The sequence below is a fragment of the Euprymna scolopes genome, chromosome 5, assembly GCF_053919585.1.
Source record: "Euprymna scolopes isolate OS-2025 chromosome 5, ASM5391958v1, whole genome shotgun sequence".
In the NCBI taxonomy this organism is placed as follows: Eukaryota; Metazoa; Mollusca; class Cephalopoda; order Sepiida; family Sepiolidae; genus Euprymna; species Euprymna scolopes.
In genome coordinates, this window is record NC_136486.1 from 149401404 (window position 1) to 149426661 (window position 25258).

The window sequence follows — 25258 nt, forward strand, 5'->3', positions numbered from 1 at the left end:
ACTATCCAGCTCCCCTACTCCCCGGGGAGTTGGTCCCCATTTCCCCTTCACTCCTCACATTAAAAATCGGCCTTGTGCCTAATTTGCTCGGTGGGGGAGCAAATAAATACCACCTTGGTCATTGTAGAGGCAACCCTTCATACCAGTTGTCACTATCCAGCTCTCCTACTCCCCAGAGAGTTGGTCCCCATTTTCCCTTCACTCCTCATATTAAAAATCGGCCTTGTACCTAATTTGTTTGTGGGGGGGCAAATAAATACCCTTTTCTTGGCTTTTTGGCCAAGATCAAAGTGTAGTATCTGTTTTTACTACATGCTGTACTTATGTTTGTAACTTTGTGATATAGAGTGGGGGATCACTTTTCTGTATTAATTTGATGTAAAATGATCACCCAATTTACAACCAGTCAGTCTCAAAGCCATTCAAGTCATTCTCCAGATCATTCAAGTTGTTTTTGAAGGATTCCAGTTATTTTTAAGCATTCAAGTCATTCTTAAGGTCATTCAATTCATCCTTAAGTTCATTAAAGTCATTCTAAGTCATTTACTTTTTATTTATTTAAGTCATTTCAGCCCATTTTTCGGTCATTTTAGTTTATCTTTAAGAATTTCATGTCAATTCTACATTCACGCATTCATTCATTACACGAGAGCACGCGACTAATGGCTATCGGCCTTGTTAATATAAATACGACATAAATACGCTGACACATCCGTTGCCGTTCGATCACCGAAGTTAAGCATCGTTGCACCTGGTCAGTACTAAAATGGGTGACTATTTGAGTATACCAGGTGCTTTATTTGCTTTCAGTTGTTATGAACTTCTCGTTGCCACTAGACTCAGGCAATACTGACACAGGAAAGATGCTTTACAATTAAACGCCCGGGCACGTTTACAGGGGAGGGTATCAATTGTCTCTAGAGACAGAATGTGTGTTATGTCAACGTGTAATAGACAACAGATTCAAAAAGGTTAATGCTTAACATGCGTAGATATTTTGTTCGTCTGTCAATTTTAAAACGTAATAAATACATTGCTGGATGTGTACAATTTTGAAATATGAGAGATCTTAACTACTTTTTAAAATGGAGAATTTTCCATGAATAGTAAATTATTTCTCAGAAAAATAAAGCGGATGCCCTGACCTTAAATCGAAACCCTGGGATATTTAGTCTAACGCTTTATCAACTGAACTCTTTGGACTTTATAAGTAGAGCTTAAAACATCTTAACAAAATTATTATAGCTTTAGTGTAACGTTATATAGATTTATATGATGTTTCAAACCATGGATTCAAAACTGAGCGCTAATAGAAGAATAATGAATGGGTAAACATTATCAATAACATTGAAAATTATTTAAATAGTTAAAAACAATTTTGACTAAAGTATTGTATGCAGTTCTTTTACAATTATATAACTTAACCAGTCAACTAAAATTATGCTCTCTCTGGTCGCATGTGTTTGTAGCTAAATAAAAAAACGATTCTGAATTTGGTGAAATCCATTTCATGTTCCTTTTTCAAGATGTCTTCCAACAGATTTAATTCTATCTGTTACTAATAGAAATAAACAGATACATGTTCTTAAGATCAGTCCAGAGACGACAGACCGACTAACACACGGCAGTGGATTTTTCTTTTATTAGTCAACTTCAATGCCAAAACAGTAATATAGTAGAGCTGAATTAAAAAATAAAATTAAGTTTTAATGGCGATTGAAAGGAAAACACGAATTAAAAGGGAGAAAAGACCATGGAATGTTAGATACGTCCTCACATTGTGATAGGCGTTGTTCGTCAGTCCTCGAATAGTAGAGTAAATACGTCAATTTTGCATTTTCATCGGTAACTGCGCAAATTTTATGAGCACATCTACGTAATTATAGAGGCGTCCAAATGTCGTCATAAGTAGCACTGTTCGTCCCACGGTTTGTAGTGTTTCACTTTCAAATAACAGAGCAGCTTAAGTTTAAGTTTCGAAAAGAACATTTCCCACTTGTCACTATTAAATGTGAAATAGTATTTTCAATAGTGTCATGTTTAGGTTTGCAATTTTCAGTTGGTAATTTTCACGTAAGGTTTTGAAATAGCATTTTCAGTAGCATGCCACACTTGGATTTTGAAACAGTATTTTCAGTAGCATGCCTTTCTTTGCTTTGAAGCAGAATTTTCTACGGTTTCTTTACACTTGAAGTAGAAATACGTATTTTTTATTCAACGTTCCAAATTTAAAATAGAAACTTCGTGGGTCAGTCACGCTTAAGGAGGAAATAGTAGTCTTATCGTTATATAAAGCTGGATTTTAAAATAGGAGTTTCGTCTATTTATTGCATTTAAGTTGAAATAACGATTTCGTCAGTCTGTTACACTTTAGATTGAAATAGTGCTGTTATTGTTAAACACACTATTTAAATAGACGTATCTCAACAGCCCCCGTTCTTTTTTTAATCAATCAAAGGTTATTTTATTAAACATGACTGCTTTATTGAAATGTCAATTCTCTAATAGAAGGCAAAAAGCTTCGTTTGGAACGTAAAGATTCGTCGTCATCGTCGCCGCAACCATGTTCGTAAAAACCCGTTCCGGTGTTCGTGCAGTTCTTTACATCCGGAATTAAACCGACGCACAGAATTTCAATAGATATGCCTCAGGCGACAACAAAATCCCCTTTCTTTTCGGGAAAGTCATTTTCATTCATCAGGATTTCCGATTTTCTAATTAAATAATCATTTTTTCGCTCGAAATCATTAAACTTTGATAAAAGAGTTCCGATGTTCATTAATCAAAACATCCTATTGAATACGATAACAACCTCCGTTCTTTTCTTTAATCAAGCAAACATTTAAAAAATATATAGACTTAGATGAACATATATTATAAGTATTACATATTGTCTGTATAAAGTTTGGCATGTTTACATGCTTATGTATTGAATTCACTCCTAGACTAATTTTTCAAGTGTTAGGTAGTTTGGAACAGAGTTACTAGGCTTAAGAGTCAAAATGTAGTATACATTTAGTTTTGTGCAAATCAGTTAAAAGTGTGTGGCCTCTCTTTGTAAATATTCATATAACTCCAATTTTTTTGTGAAATGTTAACATTTTGTATGCGATATCAATTAGTGTTGGGACGATTAATCCGAATCGGGAATCGAAAAAATTGGAACGTTTAGGAGTATCGGAATCAGTATCGGAATCGGAAAAATGTGTGCCTATTTTCTGATGCCAAAAACGATTTTTTTAATTGGCTTTTTTATTTGATTTTCTCTAATGAAAATTCTTTCTACTGCTGATATTAATACTAAAATAATGAATATCTATTGATTTTAAACTTTTAGTAAAGCTTAAATCGATAGATCATCCCTCACAAGCATATCTTTACGTTTGAGAAAACATCTACACATTTTACATATGTTTTTTTACGGTAATCATGAAAAATAACAACTTATAGTTAAATATTTAGATATTTATAAAGAATCGGAATCGGTAATTGTATTGGAATCGCGAATTTAATACGAAATCGGTAATTGCATCGGAACTGGAAAAAATATTGGAATCGTCTCATCCCGTTTTTGTAATCTTCAATTAGACTCATAATTTTCCGATTCCGATATTTCTAAAGTTCTTATTTTCCGAGTCTCCATTCTTATTAATCACTTTATCAATAGGTTTTACCTTTTTTATAAGATTGACATTGGACTACTTGGCTACAAGCATATGGACTACTTGGCTACAAGCATATTATTAATAAATATTCGCAAAGTTTCTTTGGGGTATTTAAAAGAGATTTTAGGGAAAAAAATATGGCGGTAACTTATTCAAAAACTGAAATATATCACATTTGAATCGATTAGATGTTAGACACTAATTAATACAGATTTCTACAAATACATTTTTTTTCTGAAGACTCATTAACCTTAAATTCCAAACAATTTGTAGAATCCAAATCATGTAATAGATTTTTCTATAAAAATCAGAATAATATAATTTGTCAAGCTTCACTTTAGTTGGGGACCAGGATATCGTGCACGTGACAATGATAAAGAAAATAAAAAGATATCCGGGACCGGCTCGTAGGTCCCTGGGTTCCACGTTAACAACAGAATACGGGGGTGGCGATAAGGATTCTCCAGTTTAGGGCATCGTGTATAAAAAAGGAAAACAAAACGAGAATACGAGAGACAACAGATCCACTGAAAGGCAATTAGAATATAGATGTTTATTTAACAGCAAATAATCAGAGGATGAATATTATAGAGAACAACAAAAAGGAAATGAAATAGAGCGAGATACAAATGGAGAGAGGATCTAACTTAATGTGGCGGAACGAACAGAGGAAAAAACTCCATTCAATCTCAGAAGACAGTGTACGAAAGAGAGCGACTTAATTAAAAAAAAAAACAACAACTTCATCCCCGTTGCATGATTTTGATTTTTAAAAAATAATACACGTGTTTTTTTTCATATATATTTTTTTTATATTTATTCGCTAGATAAATGTATACACCTTATTCAATTTCATTCTATAGACAAAAATAAGTCAGCGGTACGCCACACAGAAATTTATAAAAAAATTAGTTTTATTTTACAATCGAAAACATCGACTTCAGCTTTGTTGTTGATTTTAAAAATAATAAACGTGTTTTTTTTATATATATATATAATGTTATGCTTATTCGCTAAATAAAAATGTAGAAACAAGTTTTTTCTGTAGAAAATTGTTTTTATGGCGGAATTACTAGCGGGAGTACCCGGGGTTGCCCGGTTATTCGTAGGTGTGTGTGTAAGAGGGGGGTAAAGTAAAGAATAAGCGAAGTAATAAACCTGTTTAAATATTTTTAAAAATAAAACGATGTTAAACTCCGTTCAAAAATAGGCAAAACAAAAAAAACACACAGCGAACAAATCAGAAAAACAAAAAGCAAAAATAAGGGAAATAAATGATGAACGTGTTCGGAAAAAACAAAACAAAAAAACATAACGAAAAGCGAAAAAAATGGCATAAATAACCCTTTCCATTCTAGTTTTTAATCAACTACAAAACGAAATAGAGCGAAAAATTTGCATAAATAACTCTTCGAATCGGTTAAGTCCATGGTGCGTTTCACCCAGTAGAAATCATAGAACGAAAAGGAACGTTAAAATTTAATTCCAGTTTTTAAGCAACTACGAAGTAAAGAAACCCCAAACCGGTGTTTCTTCGTAACTATCCCTTGTGAACGATCCCGCAACGGTGTAAGTGGTGGCGGAGGAATTTATTAGTGAGAAAAGATGTTATTACTTTCATTGATTTTAACCGATTTTGGCAGTGAACTCTCACCACAAAAATATAGGAATCTACGATTATCGAGGAAGTGGAGAGGTAATAGGCCTATAACACACCTCGGGTATTGTGCTGCAGTTTGTACATATTACATTTGCATGAAATGTCTTAATTTTTAATTCTATTAAGGTCAAAATCAGAGGCGAAAAATTAGTTCATTTTATATATATAGGGATTTATTCATTTTTATGTTTTACATTTCGTTATTTATTGAGTTATGTTACAGTGACAAACACTCATAAAAAGAATTTATATATTTTATTTTCGTAAGAAATATAACGATATAGTAATTTGCTTTTACTAAAATATTATTACGGACGCACGAAATAAAACAGTCGTTTCCTTTTGTTTTGTTTTTTTATTAAAATTTTTTCTCTAACTTTACATGAGCATAATTTAATCACGTTATTATTGCCCATGTGATATTATAAGTTTTTTTTTTGTTTTGTTTGTGCATGCAAAATTATTTGTGTATTTTTCTCACGAACTGCCCAAGTGTAGTATAAATACACCCAATCTCCCCATGTAAAGAACGGTTTTCGAAATATACACCCCAACCTCCCTGTATTAAGGACGGCTTTCGAGATTGGGGGGTGTTTATTGCGAAAACCGTTCTTAAAATGGGGAGTTTGGGGTTGTTTATAATACGTTGGTACAATAATACTCTGCCTTTTCTTTTATTTTTCCTTTTAAATTTTTCCTTTACTTTTTTCTTCTTGTTATTTTTTACGTCTGTTTGCTTGCGTTTCTTTTTGCTCAATCGGTATAATCCGGCGGTTTCCGTCGTTCGCTGGGCGTTGTCCACCGATAATCACGGAAAACCCGACTTTAAACTGCAGATGTACCGAAGTTTTACGATGAGTACATGTTTTTATTTTTAATAATAAAAGCGTTGAACAATACAAAGTACAATTTTGGGTACATATGTATTTTTGGTACCATGCTGAAATAATATTTTTTTTATTTAAAAAGCCATTTTAAGCTTCGGGGGGGGATTGGATCTTGTTTTTGTTTTGTTTTTTCACTATTAAAAAAACTAGCGTGAAACTTGAATTTACCGTGAAAACACTATTTACAAATAGCGCGGTACCCAAAAATGCATAACCAATGATGGCAGAGCGCGATACCATTTGTCATCATATGCATCTGAGAAGGCATAAGCACAGATTAGTTATTAAACAAGTTTATTTAATAATGAATAAATATCGAAAATTACGGGATAATATGACTATTATTTGATTTTTTCTAGATTTCTTAAACATGGGCATGTCTACGGCTTTGCAAACATCACTACATAGGAAAGATTTTCGTCTCGTATTTACATTATTTTTGTATGCTGTAAAAATGTGTAAAAAGTTACATAGTGTTAAATACAGGGGATTAAAGCTGTAGCGGGCGTTGGAGATACATATTATTACGCTTATTAAAAAAAGAAAACAACTGATTAGACTCTTTTGGCAGTACAGATCTTAGTAATTTAATATTTGGCCAACAACAAAAAAATTTTTACGCGGGGTGCATGCTACCACCGGGAAACGTCAGTTAACCGGTCCAGCTAGTTTATTTAAAAAATTGTAAGGCTGTAAATTAAATAAAATGATTTAACATGAAGCAGATAAATAAAAGACGAATAGGAGAAACAAAAAGGAAGAATGTGGCAAAAGAACGTAGATATTACGAATAATAAAAAAAAGCAATGATAAATGAGAAAATGATATGCAAATTTGTTACCCGGTCATAAAATATGTTTAAATATGATATTTGATTTCACCTTATGAAGCCAACTGCCTATTGATTATTATATTGTACTCAATATATAGAATAGTAGCTTTTTCAAAAGTTTTAAAAATGGCTTGCTGCCACTAGCTATTATCGAAACCAAAACATTTAGCATTCCAGCGTTATTCGTTAGCATCTAAGCTAACAAAAGATGGATATCAAATCTTTTAAAGTTAACCGACATTAACGTATAAACGTATATTTTCACATTCTATTAGAAGCTCTGTAAGTCGACTTACGGCTGTCAAGTTTTCTTTTTCAATTTTTACCACTTAGCATCCATTTTAATGGCTAAAAACAAAATAGAATTTGTCCACAAATCAGAATTTCTATAAATCAAGTTTAAGTTTGTACACTAAAAATTGCCAAAGTTATTTGATAGAGACCTTCCGCATGCATACACACACACACACACACACACACAGATAAGGACACTTTCACATATATACTAGCAGGCCGCCGGTGTTGTCAAGTTGTTAAATACGCTTAAATATGATATTTTAATTTATGAATACTCCATATTAATTATTATGGCGCAATACTCTATTGATTACTATGTTGTACCCAATAATGTAGCTCTCCAGTTATTTTCGTTACTTTCATACACATTTAAAATTTTAAATAACGTTGTTTGAATTATAAATGTATAATTAATCATGCGTAGAAGAGCAAATTAGGTAAACTTACGCCTGCCGAGTGCATTTTTTTCCATTTATTATTCGTTTGCAACTATTTCACCGGCTAAAAACCAAATCGAATTGGTGCCACACATTCAAATCCTAGGTATATAAAGTTTCGAGTATGCATACAAAAAATTCCACAGACAGACAGACAAGGTCACACACACACACACACACACACACACACATACATACATACATACATATATATATATATATATATATATATATATATATATATATATATATACGCACACAGTTTCGAACGATAATATACATATATATATATTTATATATGGATATATATGTGTGTGTATATATGTATATGAATATATATATACGTATATGGATATATATGCGTGTGTGTATATGTATATATAAGTATATGAGAATTGTTATGCCGATTAATTTGCCCATAAGTGAAAAAAACTTAAACGAATTAAAACTATATTTATTCCTCGACTGCTTGCAAACGGATTTTTCTACAAACTTAGCTTACACATACTTTGGGTTAGTACAAACATTTTGGATTATTACACACAATTTGGATTTTAATTGGAATCTAATTGTCAACCGTATAATTTTGCATTCTTCTCATGGGAATATTGTTTCTTATCATTTCATCTTGATATTACTTAACTTTTCCATATCTTTTCATCTGATTTTTTAATCCTTGACTTTTCATTTATCCTTTTTTTTTTTTTAGTTTTTCCCTCATTTTATGAACTATTTGCACAAAAGTTTGTTTTTTTGTATTTATAACTAACTTTCTTATAATACTGTTTAAATTTATACCATGCCGTTGATTTTGTATTCATAGCTTAACTGACAGTATCATTCATAGTATTAATAGCTTCGCTATAATATTCATTTGCTGATATCGTTCCTCTGATGAGAAGAATACATTTCTTTGAAACTCGGCGTATTAAGGAAATTTCAATATATCTTATTTTAGTATCCTCTCGAATAATAAATCCATGTAAAATATAATTGGGTCTTTAATTTGTATTCTTCTATAACAAGCTCTATTTCCTATCTTGGTTGTATTTAGCTTCTTTGTTTGGTTAGGAATACTATATAAATATTAATATTTATATTTATTTCAAGTTTACAGAAGTGTTTGGCTTATAAACTTCATCTTTACTGATTGCTATATATATAAATATGTATATATATATGTGTGTGTGTGTGTGTGTGTGAGAGAGAGAGAGAGAGATATAGAGAGAGAAAGAGATCATAGTTATATTTTTAATCGTGTCGTTTATTTCAATACCATCCGTATTTATTTATAACTGTTCGTAATATAGATTGTAACTTTAAATGCTGCTCGCCATGTTTCTTTTAAGATCGTACACTTTATGAACGCAAAATGGTATCAAAGTCGATTATTTCCTGTTCACTGAACTTTCTCTAAATGAAAACATGCACCGTATCAGTTACAGCAAGTACGTTAATTAAGAATCATTTTCCAACTGAATTGATGATCTACTTCCAGTTTCTGTGTATGACTTCTCTTCATTTAGATCGGACGTACTTTGTGTTTTTAATTACACAAATTAATTACCGAGATAAAGTTGAACGATTTTAATCCGATGAAAACGTGATTAGAATAATCCCTACATTAAGGAGAATTTGGGGTCAAGATGGCCGCTCAAACCAAATCATCCTTAATTTAATCACTAAGAAGATATCAGGAAAAGCATAAAAATGCATACACAAATGATGCGGATGAATAACATCAAATCTTTTCTTCAGTTAAATAGAACCAATATAGAATTCAATTAATTAGTTCAATCTAGTGATGCGATGATTCCTATATTTTCCTCATTTCGATACAATTATTGATTCTGTTCTACATTCCCAATTTTTTTTTTCAAATTTTCTCAATATTTATTTGTAGAAAATTTCTTTTTTTTTTCTTTTTAATTTTCGGGTTAGCATAAAATCCCGTGTAATGTGTAATATTTTTGTAAATGTAAAAGTACACTTTAGATGATGGGGTACATTACAAGATCTGTATAACTATTTCTCTCCAATTGCTTTTCTCCGAAATTGATTGAAGACTGTGATTTAATAAACTCATTGTGACATTTTGATCTATATTTTTGTGACATTTTTTCTATTTATCTATTTGTACCATTTTACCTGAGGCATTTGTTAGCTGAATTCGTCGGATGCATATATAAGAGAGTGAAAGAGTAAGGATATATATATATATATATATATATATATATATATATATATATACTAGCAAAAGTACCCGTCGTTGACTGGGTTCGAAAACAGCCTACAGAAAATGGACTCTGATTTATGAAAGTATGATAGGTTATGAAAAGGAAGGGTTGTAAAGAGATAGCTTCGAATTTGGGGGTATCAAAACCAAAGCAAAATACGATGAAAGTAAAAATAAAATAGATAAACCCCATAATTTATTATACCATACATATTTACATTGAAACACTTATCACAATATTTTGCGGATATATTAAAAAACCTTGTTAAACTTTGCGACATATTTCCATTCTATGAAGGTCAGGCGCGAACGAACACCCAATAATTTTATTATACCATATTTCTTCAAACTGAAACATAATTATCAAAGTATACTTACGCAGATAGATATGAAAAGTCTTTATTAAAGTTTGTGCCTATTTCCATTCTATGGAGGTCAGGCACGAACGTAGACCCCACAATTTTATTATACCATCCCTATTAAAGTTAAAACATACTTATCAAAGTATTCTTATGTACATCTATATCAAAAACACTTGTAAACGTCTTTTTTTTATCTTTTATTTCCATACTTTGTGGACCAGGCGCGAACACAGACCCCACAATTTTAATGAACCACTGTTCTGTCAGATCAAACATACCCATTCCTTTGTCTCGATATATCTTCTATCATTATATGCAATCAGTTTTTTTTTAATAGTCAACCATATAGGTAGCTAAAATAACATTTATCATTAATACTATCAAATGGAAATCAAGTTTTAAACCAAAAGCAAAACAATTAAAAGTACCGTTTTTGTAATCTTCAATTAGACTCATAATTTTCCGATTCCGATATTTCTAAAGTTCTTATTTTCCGAGTCTCCATTCTTATTAATCACTTTATCAATAGGTTTTACCTTTTTATAAGATTGACATTGGACTACTTGGCTACAAGCATATGAATTGCGAATTCTACGGCAAAGGAAATAGGTCCCTCTACCGGGCTAGAAAACTTCTCAAATTTGCCAGTGTCTTTTATCTTTACAAAGCCACTATTCGCTCATGCATAAAGTTTCATTGTCACATAAATGCTGGTGCATCAATCACTAGCGTCACAATTTTTGGATTAGATAAAAATAAAAATTGACCAAATAGGTACAGCACTGTCCATCAAGATCTTGCTCTTGTTGCATCGCCATAGTGCTGCATCCATGTGCTTTCACTAAATGTACTCAGATGAAGTTACTATACTTTTATCCTTTAAAGTGTAACTCCCCCAATCCATCAGACTAGCAAAATCACACCCCTTCATTGCAGATGTTCGCAAATGCCGGAAAATTTTTCACACTAATAGCTTCTTCCATCAAGCAGCTTGTCTTTGGAATTCCTTTCCTGGAACACGTGTTTGATTTTACCATCATCTTGTTAGAAAATCCTCAACCCAGATTGCCCCTATAAATCTGGCCCCTAACACCTTAATACCTTACGCTTCAAACGCGATATGCCTTGTTTTAATGAATAAAATGGTTTTAAAAATAGGATAGCACAAATAACCTATGATTAACACAACTCATTTTTCAAGCTAACATCCACGTGTAGTATATGTTTTAATGTTACACTATAATCCTTAGTCAATGAAGGAGAAACGCTTCCATACTAAGAATTTTTTTTTTATTTTTGCCTTTTTGGTGGAGTTGGTTTTTACTCACTTTAAAAACGACCTTGTGTCACATATTGCTCTCTGTCAATTAAATAGCAATATACCTATAATTGTTATCCATCTCTCTTGAACACCTTCTTCAACTTATACGTCGACGTAGTTATAAAATTAGTCTTTTATAGTTAGAGATGACTTAAATAACACAACACGCTTTGTTTTTGTTTTTTGATGAACATTAACACACGTTCTAATAATAAACTCTATAACCATTTATGTGTGTAATCTATAACTTTATAGTTGCGAAGCATCTAAATCTGTATACATGAAACGCAATATCTGAGTGTATTTTTGTGATGCTTTTGGTGTTTCCTATAAAAAGAATGATTGGAGAATCTGCAAAAAATCTAACAGTGTATTCGTATGTAAAATTTTCTAGGGAAGACAATGGAAATGTTACCGAATCTCTAAATATACACATAAATAGCGATGAGGATCACTTAACTCCTTTAAAACTTCAAATATATTTGGATGAAAATTAAATCATTATAGATTGTTTGTGTGGAAGAAAATGGAAGTGTTCCTGAATAGAAGTGTTCCTGAATAGAAGTGTTCCTGAATAGAAGTGTTCTCCTACCCTTGAAGAGTTATTCGGCCGAATCATATTTTAAGCCATAAAATACAGGGTGTCCCAAAATTTGTTGCTAAAAAAATTGAATAACAATTAAAGACAAATGTTTTTCTTGAATGTATGTATAATGCCATTTAATTTTTATTAGGTGAAAATTCATTTATATCTGTGTTTATGTATATTTTATTATACTTTAGAATACTCTTAGGAATTTGATTTCTTTGCATGGCGATATTGGTTGGCTCATAAGATCGCCTTATCTAAACCCTTGCGATTTTTTTCTTGTGGAGATATTTAAAGTCAAACATATTCAACCACCGCCCCTGATCTCTTAAAGAATTAAAATGAGCTTTTTGTTCTGAAATTGCTGCTATTCCACCCGAAATGATCAATCGAGATATTGAAAATTTTCGTGAACGTCTACAATCGTGTCTTAGCAATGATTAGAAACATTTAGCCGATTTAATATTTAAGACTGTGTGAAATAAAATGCCAACCTTTAAATAATTTTTTAAAAAATTCTTTATTTAATTGTAATTTAATTTTTAACAAAAAATGTGTTAGATCATTTTGGGACACCTTATATATCCGGTTTTCATGAAAAGTATATCAAATGTGTAAAATTATCCGGAGATGACAATGAAAATAGTCCTGAAACTTTGCGTTTCCCTCAAAGCTGCGTGCCCTAATTTCTAAGTGACCTCTTGGGGATAAAATTCCTTTAAAACTTTAAATGCATATACTCGGTTTTAATTTAATTTAAACCACATGTATGAATTTTTCAACATGTCAACTTCTTCCGTCTATATTGGGTTGTGAAACAAACAAGGAGTAAGTAAAAATAATGTAATATGGTGCAGGAGTTTCAAATCCAAGCGACGTCCGATCTTCCGAGTTATAATCTATAATTCTCCCTCCTCCCTTGAGCACTGGCTAAGTCTACGGTAGTTATCCAGTTTACAGCGTAATCTCCGGCAACTTCGTGTCGTAATCTTCCAGCAGGTTACGTAAACATCCATCACTTTCATTTCGCCCATCGAACTACTCATCTTTTTGTAAAGTTGCTACCGTCGCAAATGGACAAACAAATAAAACAGGAAATGAATAAATAAATAAAATCCGGGTCGACATTTTTTCTTTATCAATAAAAACATTTATTACCGTTACTTTCGGCACTACTTAAAAGTCTCTCGCAATCGTCCATCTCGCTTGGTATACACTTTTCCTCTCCGACCCCACGCCGGTAACAGCCAGCTATTAGTTGCCTTAACTTTACAGGTCCATTTCTTTTTACGTCGACTTTCTTTCTCTGACAGGCACGTGTTGCATTTTTCGCTTTTTTCTTCCTTTCTTCTCGTGCACACCTCCTAATTTGCATATACGTAATTTTCTGCTACTGCTGCTAACCTCTTTGCGTGCTGACCATCCTTCGCTACTGCTGGTACTTTCCACGTGTTCAGACGTACTATGGTACATTTTTACTTTTTTTTTTATTATTTATGAGAATATTTACTAATGCTTTTTAGGAATAGGTACCGGAAATTTTTAATGTAACACTTGCGATTATGAACAGAGAAAACCTGAATCCAGTTCCGAGGTTTATATCAAATACTAACCGAACTAAATTGACTTTGCAAACTAAAACTTATTTAGGTTTCGCTTAAGGTTTGTTTTGGGATAAGTAAGGCTAACAATAAACAACAGGTCGGTTTGTTTTGTGTAGATTGTTCGATGAAGTTCGTTAACATTCGCCAGTGTTCAGAAGTTGAAATTCGTAATCGATAATGTAAGTACTAAAGTTTTCTTGGAGACCTATTCCTTAAAAGAACTCGATAAAGGAATACGCGATTAAAAAACGATTTTGCGGTAAAATCTAACTAAAAACTCTAATGAAATTTAAATACCATACATACTTTGGAGTTTTGTTTTTACCATTTAACTTTAAAAACATAAAGAAAAGTAGCATGGTTCTGTGGTTATAGTATGATGAAACAGAATAATGAATGAAGAATGGCAGACTGGTTGATTGCTCGAAAATTACCTGTTTCAAAATGGTCATAATAGCAAAATTTATAATATAAATCTCACCTGTCTGCTTAAATGTATGTATGTATGTATGTATTCCTAAAACTTTCGACAGAAGCGACGGATTTTCACGAGACTGGTATCATTTTGAAGCATCACCTTTCGGACAACAAATATCAAAAAGTTGGCCAAGAACATTAATTCCTTCAACCTCAACTTGGCACTTTTCTACGAGAAGGGGTCGCTTTTTTCGCCGATATTTTCGAAAGTCATCCCCTCTTTTCGATTGTCTACCGTAATATAAACCAACGTCACTTCCTCTCTCGCGATAGGCGCAACAGGCTAGTATGTAAATAAATATAGAAAAATGTAAACAATTTTACTATTTTTCTTTCATCGACGAAAAAGTCATAGTCGAAAGAATATATTTAAACAGCGTACATAATGGTAAGATTGTTAGATAATGAGTTAGGAGATCAGGGCTCGATCTCCGGTCGTATCCTACAAAAGACTTAAAGTTAATGTTGACAATTTTTGGCGAAAAAAAACGAAATATGATACCAACCCACTAGGTAATGAACTTTTTTTTTAAATGCGGACCGAGATAGTTTTCTAGAACGATCATTACTCAATATAACGATATTAATCCTATTGAATTTAGACAAATAATATTTAATCTCAAGCTCCTTTAAAATCCATTTTTGTTTGGCTAACGGACTGCAAATGAAAAGTCAATAGTCAAGATTAACTGCTCTTTTTGACTTCCGATTTCTTCATGAATAAAGAAACCATATCTTGCTTGTTGTCGTTGTCCCATCTCCGGAGCAAACTGAAAGTAAAAAAAAAGAAAGATAATCTTGACTAACGAGGTATTCTGGCATAATGGGAATGTCTTTACTGCTTATTAAGATTTAAGTCATGTACAGTGTGCTGCTGGGCTAAACGGAAATGTTAGTCAAGTTTATATATGGCGGGGAGCAGTGCTGAAATTTAGCTGTAGTATATATCTTAATTGATCAAGCGAGTAATTACAAAATAGACTTTTGCTTATCAGCATAAAATCCAATTGTCGCTATCAGCTTCCTTGGAAGGAATTATAGTATCTCTTACATCGGATGTGGCCGCTTATAGTAACCGGAAAAGTATGTATATCCACTTTTCGACAGTTTAGGGATTACCTGGGATATACAATTCCGTTGTAAGGGGAAACTTTGCTCATATATCTGTAAGGATATTTTATATCTCCTCATCAGTGTAACGCAATCGGTTGTGGGAAAGATGGCGAATACATACGAGGTACCGCCTCCATATTGCTAGCTTGTTAACGATAGCTTTATTTTCTTGTCGAACGCGATTTCAAATTATTAAGATTGTCAATATTTTTTTTTATTCCGTTTTCTTGTTCCGACGGGACAACGATTACAAACAAATATGGTCCCTTCTGATGTAAAATATTTTCCACGTGTTAAGAATAGCTTTTTTGTAAACTTGACAATGTCTAATAATATAGCTAAATGGACAGCAGAAACTGGGCGTTAAAAAAGAGCAGATAATCTTGACTATAACTTGATTTCTTCATTGAAGTTTTTTTTGTAAATACTGCGTAAGTTGGTGTATTATTTACCTCTTCATGAGGTTATACACAAGGTCAGGCACGCTAGATTACTGCACTCTGGCCTACAAAACTGCTCAAACAGCCCCGTCGAAATTTCCAGTGAAAGGCGTTTCAGACGATTATCAATAAATTGACCCCTTTCTCAAACAGAAGATAAGCTTAGGAAGGTGGACATCTTATGACTGAACAGAACCGTACTCCAGGTTGATAGGAACAAATTCACTGTCAAACTGATGTCGAAGACGTATTCCTCTATGATCAGGAAATATTTACTCAAGCATGTTGTCCTGTAAACAAAGAAAATATCGTACGACGTATCCATTACCAGCGAACCACTGGTCTATCTCCACGTGATCGTCTTCATGATGACAGTAGACGTAGACAGTGTCAAATAAAACACGAAGTGTGGATTGCAGGGAAGGGGAAATTTTCTTATATTGTATTCAAGGTGCACATGTAGTAAAGTTCTTGAATAGACTAAGAGTGGAATAAAGAGTAATTTACAACTGTTGATAGATATGAACAGTGAAAAGAATCATTGTTTAATATTTAATTAAAAATAATAACAAATAAGCGGGACTCGATAATCATCATGATCATTATCATCATCATCATCATCATCATCATCATCATCATCGCTAACAACAAAGCTACAAGCACTATACACTATTACTACTGCTGATAACATACACGTAATTCTCTGCCAGAAGACTTTTACGTTCACATATATCATATATGTGAGGCAAGTGTTGTGCAATCTCAACCCCACCTCTCCTGAATCAACACTGCTTGAGTCCAGTGGCAAGGAGAAGTGCTAGACGACTGGAAACAATGGCAAGATAAATAGAGAGCGCATACAGCATCTGGAATTCCAAAATGGTTAACCATTTTATCACCGACCAGGCCAAATATCGCTTAACTTCGGTGGTCTAACGGAAACTTGTGTGTCAACGTGATTATGCTGTATGTCATGTACCACTGATGACAAATCAGCAGTTCTCTCTGTCTACGAAACATACGTTAATGGAATGTGAGGATTAAATGATAAAATAGGGAAAAGCGAGAGATAAATCACTAGCACAAATTGCAACTATTGTAGATCATAATAATGTGTGTAAGACACTTTAAAAATGAAGAAGAAAAAGAAGAAGTTATGGCCCGTTTAACTTAGAATGAGTACTTTAATGGTTGAATCTGGTTAAAATTTTGCTCATTTTTCCATTTTATATTAATCCTATTTATTTTTAATTGTGCATGGAACGAATACCATAATACTTAGTTTGCTGAACCTTTTTATTACAGAGAGTCATACAAAATTTCAGCCTGATCGCTCCAGTAGTTTCCAAAGAAATCTCCAAGTGCGGTGATTAATCTATATAAATACCCATTAATCGCTTAATGTGCATCGAACGGATGCCATAATACTTACATCGCTGTATGTTACCATAACAAAGGTTTATACAGAATTTCAACCAGATCGGTTCAGTAGTTTCCGAGAAAACTTCTAAAGTGAATGTAGTATTGTAGTGACTAATCCCTACTAATTCCTATTAATTCTTAACTGTGCATCAAATGGATACTATAATACTTAGTTCCCTGCACTTTGTCATTGAAAAAGTCCATTAAAAATTCAACCAAATCACCTAGTAGTTTCCGAAAAAAATTAAACTTTAATACTAATCCCTATTAATCACTAACTGTGCATCGGGCGCATACTATAATATTTAATTCGCTGCACTTTATCATAACTAAAATTCCATACAAAATTTCGGTTAGATCGGTTCTGTAGTTTCCGAAAAAACTAGAATAGACAAACAGACAAGCAGATAAGACATATATAATTGAATGTTTATGGATTTTGTTGGGTCATTTACTTTTGCAGCTCATTTTCTATGAAGAGATTGTCTGTCCTTAAGCTTACGACACAGATGGCAGGACATTACGATTGATTAAGATGCTAATTTTAATAAACGCAACGGAAGTTGGGTAAAGCTAAACTGTCGGTTCTTTCTGTTTAGAATGCTGCCAACAACAATGGCTGTTTTGTAGACGAGGGCGAACTGATAATTCAATCGAAATGTGCCGACGTGATCAGAGATAGGCGTGGAGGGAAGTGCAATGAAGAACGACCACGTTGAATGGCGGGGAAACAATGGCATACACAACGAGATTCTTCGAAAACGAAAATGGTAGGATTTAGAGGATGAAGAGCAAAGGATGCTGGCGGTAAGGATTTAAGGGAGGCAGAAATTGTTAGGCTTTTCAGCTGTAATTCTTGAAAATAAAAATAAAAGATTAATAAAAAGAAAATGTCTTTTAGAAATTGTGTAAAAAGAAAAAGGGAAAGGTTTCTTCTATCGCAGGTTATATCGACAAATGAAATATAATAGATGCCGTATAAATCCAAGTTCATAGCAACCTTATCTTACTAATATTTATCTCTCTGTATATCGGTTTTTCAATTAGTTATCCATCGTAAAGTATTATATTTCCTTTAGTCTGTCTATCTATCTGTTCACTTTTTCTCAGAAACTAATAGCCTGATCTGGCTGAAATGTTGTATGGATCTTTGTTATGCTAACGTGCAGCGAACAAAGTATTATGATATGCATTTGATGTAAAGTCATGGATTAATAGGGTTTTATATGGATTTGTAACCACAATATATTTACTCTAGAAGTGTTCTCAGAAACTACTGGTGCGATGTCGCTGAAATTTTGTATGGACCTTTGTTATAAGGTGCAGCGAATTAAGTATTAGAGTGTCCGTTTTATATAGTTAGCGATTAATATGGATTGATATGGATTATTCGCCACTATATAAAATTTTACTGTAGAAGTTTTTCCATAAATTATTGGACTGATCTGGCTAAAATTTTATATGGGCTTTTGTTATAAGATGCGTCGAACTAACTATTATAGTATCCGTTCATCAATTTGGCATAAAGTACTCATTCTAAGTCAACACGCTCTCACTTATTCCCAATTTAAAACATCTTGCATTTTATAAAATAAATACGTATTAGATACGTTTGAAGTCAAAACAACGTATTATTACAAAATATACAGATATTTATTTTGTTTGAAATTTATATTGAAATTTATAAATATATTTCGAAGATACACTTCATCATCATTATGTGCTGATACATACTGATGATGAAGTGTATCTTCTAAATATATTTATAAATTTCAATATAAATTTCAAACAAAATAAATATCTGTTTATTTTTCAATAATGCGTTGTTTTGGCTTCAAACGTATCTAATACGTATTTATTTTATTCAAACTCAACGAGCGCTTCTATCAAGGAACACAAACCCTAACGTCTTGTATTTTATATATTTTTATTGGTCTTAAACTCAGAATTCCAGTTCAAATTTACAAGACGCGTATATTAAAGATAAAAATATCTAATTCATTTTAAGCCATTTATCGCGAATCTTTTGATTAGAACATTTGAAAATAAAATCACAGTTGAACTTCATACGGACTTTATTTTTCTAGTGACATCATGCCATGAAGAAGAAAAAGAAAAAAAGTACAAACTGTTTTTTTGCTTGAAGAAGACGTTATATTACCAGAACTTAGATTTTAAATAGAGATGTATTTATTTGTAAAGAATAACGCGTTGTATTGGCTTCTAAAGCTTACAAATTCAAATCCAAATTTACACAACACATCGGAGAAAGACAATTTCTGATTTCGAATATATATATCAATTTAAGCAGATTAATCTCTACCTTTCTATCTACTTCTTTCTATCTATCTATCTATCTATCTATCTACTTCTATCTATCTACTTTTTTTTACACAGTGATAACCACTTATCAAGGCCTGGAAGCCACTCAGAGATAAGGGTTATTGCAAGTACATTACGTTAGTGTGGAGATTTGATGAAGTGTTTACTTAAGGGGGTGGTTCATTAGGAATTTGTTAAAATTGGACTTGAAGACATCCAAGTTGTAGTCCGGTGGGAAGCAGGCAGACGGAACAGAGTTCCACAGGTGTGCAGTTCTAAGAAAGAAGCTTTGTTCATGGAACCCGCGTTTTGATTTAAGCACAGATAAAGAGTGGGGGAAATTTTTCACAGTGGATTCTATCTATCTTTTATGTAAAAGATATTTTGTGTGTTTGTCTGTGTGTAAGTCTGTTCCATATGGACTAAAAAAGGGCTGGGCAGATTGTTATGAAATTCACTATGAAGTTACTTTATGTGTTTGACAGTGTTCTTAGATAAGTTTTGTATCGGAATGTTATCGATAAATATCGATAATCGATAATCGAAATAATCTGATAAAAAGAAGGAACGGGAGAATTTGACTAAATTTAACATCTTACGCAACTTAACATCACTAGTGCATTTGAGAAGTTTTATTAGCACACAAGCCGAAAGGCTCGATATATAAAAGCAACAGTCGGTTCTTTGATATGATAGGGGTGCGTTTGAAATGAATGTTTCTGTGTAAAGCACAATTTAAACATGATACTTGACTTTTTCATTTTAAACTTAAATTCAAGCCATTATCGCCAGACAACGAGTAAGGATATACATATAAAATCAGCAGTAGGTTCTTGGATATGACAGGGGCGCGTTCAAAATGAATGTTTCTGTTTAGAGAACAACTGAAGCATGATACTTGACTTTTACATTTTAAACTTTAATTCAAGCCATTATATATAAAAAAATAATTTTATAAAGTCAAATGTAGGTTCTCTACAGTGCAATGTAGACTACAATATATTAACTAAGTCACTGCGTAGAGGCATGTGAGTTTCCTCGCGATGCATTGCGATGGGTCCCCGACTAGAGCATGCAATCAATCGATTTGATTGGAAAATGGTCGATTTCATCGATTTCGGTGACAATAAAAATATGGGAGTATGAAATATTGGTTGATCATCATTCAATCCCGGGCAACTTCTGGTCATTTTGCTAGTAATACATACGACCATTAATCAAACTATGTAAAAAATGAACAGAGATAGATAATTTGTACAATATTACTATGAGCAAATGTAATTATGAGTAAGTATGATTAAGAGCTTATACTACATTTCTATCCAGATGAGGAGCTAATGCCAGTGAGTATGGTATGATGACTAACGAGCATATACTACACTAGCCATAAAGAAGAATATAAGGTTTGAAGGTATGATTTCATCACAATAGAACAAATACAACGCCCGTTACTTCCACCCAACCGCCCAAAAAAGTAAATCGATGAGGTAATACCTAGAAGAATAGTCTCATGTACACAGCCCCCAAAGGCGGAGGTAATACATGGGAGGATCGTGTCATGACTACAAAACAGATACTACACTATATTGTGAATTTAGCATGGAAAGATTAGTAACAGTACTCTTTCGCTTTTAAACAGATACCAAATCTTATTAGTATATGTACTCATCTACTGAGCATTTTCGCGCAAGATATCACTCACAAGCAGCAGTTAGTATTCTTTGAAATCTAACTGACGTAAAGCATGCACAGATATTTAGCAATCACCCCTTCTTTCCATAATTGTAAATAACTTTGCGTTCTCGCAACCACCGTTTACCATATATTTTTCATTGATACTGGTTGTTTATTTTCTCTAAAACCTATTTTGTGTTATTTATCTGCTGGTCTTTTTATCGCATTATCCACGCAGTCTTCAATATCGGTCCTGTTTGCTCCTTTTTTTTACATTAATTTAGTCATTAGCATCTTTCGAGTGTAGTGCAGTTTCCATGGTCATTTGTTTCCTGGTCCGATAGTCTTGCTTCCTATGAAGTGTCTACAATATTTTACTAGGAATATCGCCAAAGTATCTATTCAATTTTATTATGTTTCTACTCTTTCAGTTCAAGGAAGTTTTCTTCTACCGATAATTTTTTTCTAATTCTCTTTATCATCTTTCTGATTTTTTTGGATGACGATTGATTATTTTTAGTTTGAATTATTCAGACTACTGTTCTATCTATGGTGTAACCGATAAAGTACTAGGTAAAATTCAGGGTCCTGGATATGATCTTAAACTATATCCAATGGTTAGGCCCCAGCTTGTGGCCTTTGGGGAGTGTGGAGCCACCCTATGATTGTCATTGCCCCCAGGTCCACTCTGATCGGATTGGTAGTACCTGTTAGGGTCCCAACTATGGGTTGAATAGAAACCGACTTGAAAAAAAAACAACAAGAAATATATTCTATTAAAAACTTTTTCTTCAAAATCACGGGATTCGGCATTAAATAATCTGAAAAGGGTTGATGTGTCGTAAAGCAAAAACAACCAAACCAAATGTAAAACTCAGTTCTATCAAACACTCTTCTGAAGGTTCACTATAATACAATTGCTTAAGATTTCTACCGGCATGTGGCACATGAGAAAACGAGACAATGCTACTCGTGGGAATCAGAGAGGCGGTAGCACTCTCTATATAGGGATGGCCCGTACACGCCTATATACGCCTACAAAACAAAACTATCCAAATCTCAACTAAAATCAACTTATAAGCTTCAAAAAGCACATATTCTTACAGAGAAGCGTCTTACGAATCTAGCGAGTGTCAGAACGTCGGTTAAAATGTCAAAAGAGAGCAAAAAAAGGGTACAAAAATGGCCAATTGTTCTTCTTTCTTCTTCTTTCTTCTTTCTTTTGAGACGATCTATCTCGGTGTACGAACGGTCTCTGACAACAGTTCAAGCATCAATCGACTGCTCTTTATACGGAGAAGTGCAGTGACCCATGGCTTTTTAGCTAACTCCATAATTAAATAAGATTACGTGTAATAACAAGTTTTAAACACTATATACCCAATGTAGACAGACCACTTCGAACACGGAACTTCTCTCAAAAGGGACAGCTCCAAATAATACACCGGATGCTCACAGACGTTCCAGTTTGCCAATGGCCTATATTTCTTGGACGCTGAATATTTGAGGTGAACCTTAAGGTTTTTTCTTTAAACAGTAACCTACCAGCGTTAATGAAACCACGAAATCTTTATCTCAGTTGATCAAAATTGTTATAAGAGTAACCTATCAGCAAGTACGACGTCAAAAAACAATGTTATAAAAACAAATAATTCTTCAGATTTTGGACTGTAAAATATGTACAAAATGTCAATGCTGTGACCAGGATTCGAACCTAGATTAGCACGGCCACAACGTGGGGTTCTAACCTCTAGACGATCACGGCTAACACTGACGTCTGTCGCTCTTGGCAGAAAGACACATGACTACTGTCAAACTATTGAAAAATAAGGAGGAAACTTGAAATTCTCACGCATGCGCAAAAATACACTATAGCAACCATTGTTAAATGCAGCTGAATCTCTTCGCTCGTTAAGAAAAGTAGATCAGACCAGTTCTTCTAAGAACTCACCAAACGCCAAAGGAAATAAGTTAAATTAACCGCAAAAGAAACTGCAAGAAAGTCATCTTCTAAGAACTCACTGGAAGCTGACCAAAAAGAATCAAAATCCAAGCCCTAGCCACAAAAATAACTATATATTGTGGCTACTATATACAATCTACTAATAAAAACAAGTAAGTTTTCTAAAATAAACTACAATAAATTAACCAAGTAACCTCACACTGTCACTGATTAGGACTTCATATAAAGATAACAACTACACTATCGGTGTATATACCGTTCCACACTTTAACTATTGGTGACGGGGCAGTATCTCAATTTTACGAGAGTTGTCTTGCTATAAGATAAGTGATATTATAGTAAGATACACATAAGTGTTATACGTTTACATTTAATAAAAAATGCCAAAGTCAGCACGTAGTAAAAAAGCTCAGAGAAATATAGACTATGAAAAAAACAAAGTCAAGGTATTATCTGAGCAAAAAGAATACTATCAGAAAAATGCTGAAATAATAAAAATTAAGTATCATGCAAATCCTGAGGCAAAGAAGGCTGCCTCACGTGCTGACTCAAAAGCACGGTATAACAGGGATCCCGAGGGGAAAAAAGCTGCCTCATGCACAAACTATTATAAAAAGACCTAAAACCCAGCAGGAAGCGACCTGCTACTAATGGAGGCGGCAATGAGCCGCCTCCTAAAAAAGACAATACTATCATGAATGTAAGTTTAAAAATAAGACTGTAAGTAAAAATACTAATTAACAAGAATAAAAAAGCATTGGAAATGCAAAAGGATATAGGGATGGTATGCCAAAAAGTATACAAACAAGATAGCTATGAATGGCTAGGCACATGGAAATAGAATTGCATCCAAAGTATAGCCCTATAGCTTTTTACAACCGTAATGATGGCACGGAATGAAGATTGGAGAAAAGCTATAGGGCTATACTTTGGATGCAATTCTATTTCCATGTGCCTAGCCATTCATAGCTATCTTGTTTGTATACTTTTTGGCATACCATCCCTATATCCTTTTGCATTTCCAATGCTTTTTTATTCTTGTTAAAATAAAGAGTTCCGTTCGAAATTTCATGCAGATTTCAGATTTCGACGGAAAGATTTCCGAATTCGACAAGAGACACTTGAAGAAAGTTTGGCGATTGCATCGGTCGAAACGTTGTGCAGATAACACTCAATATAAGAACAGTCATCCGAATACAAAATTTCTTTTTGTATCTCTGTTTATTTGATGACGTCTATTTCCAAAATTCCCAGATATTTATAGATAACGCGTTCGCCAAGTTCCATCAATATTATTACTGATTTGAAGTTCTTACACCAGTTATTATAGTCACCGGTTATCACTTCTAAACTCAATGAGTTTCACAGAGGTCTAAGTGATAGCAAGTCTTCCAAGATTTGCAGTACACTCCCTTCCATTCCATTAACAGTATAAAACTGATAAAATGGTGGGATCTTTCTACCGTTCCAGTAGATAGTTCACTGCTGATGCAGTTCTCTACTGATATAAAGGCCAGGTAGTCCAAGTATGGGGTACTGTTGCTACATCTTGGCAGGAACTCCTAGAAGCATCTTTTCCTGCCTTGACGGAGTTCAAAATAGACTTCGTAACCTAGTAGAGGAAGCAATTTCTCTTCCCTGCAACCTCTTTCCCATAGAAGAGACGTTGCGAGCCTGTCTTTGCTTTGTAGTTATTTTCATGGCAAGTGATCGTCTGAGCTCCAATCTATGGTCCCCCCTCGCTAAACTTTCACGAAAAACACTCGTATAGCTGCAAACACTATCAATAATTTCCCCTCAATCTTTATCTGTGTCTAAACCTAAACGTAGCTTCCATGAACAAAGATTCATTCTTATAACTCCACACTTGGAGAACTCTCTTCCGTTTGCCTGCTTTCTAGCGGATTACTATTTGGTCGTCTTCAAGTCCAGCGTAAACAAGTGCTTGATGAGCCGT

The 25258-nt window shown here is 33.4% G+C and overlaps 1 pseudogene; it reads left to right on the forward strand.

The window, feature by feature from the left end:
* The first annotated feature begins 258 nt into the window (after window positions 1-258).
* On the forward strand, window positions 259-413 carry LOC145277285 (U2 spliceosomal RNA; annotated as a pseudogene).
* Window positions 414-25258: the final 24845 nt, after the last annotated feature.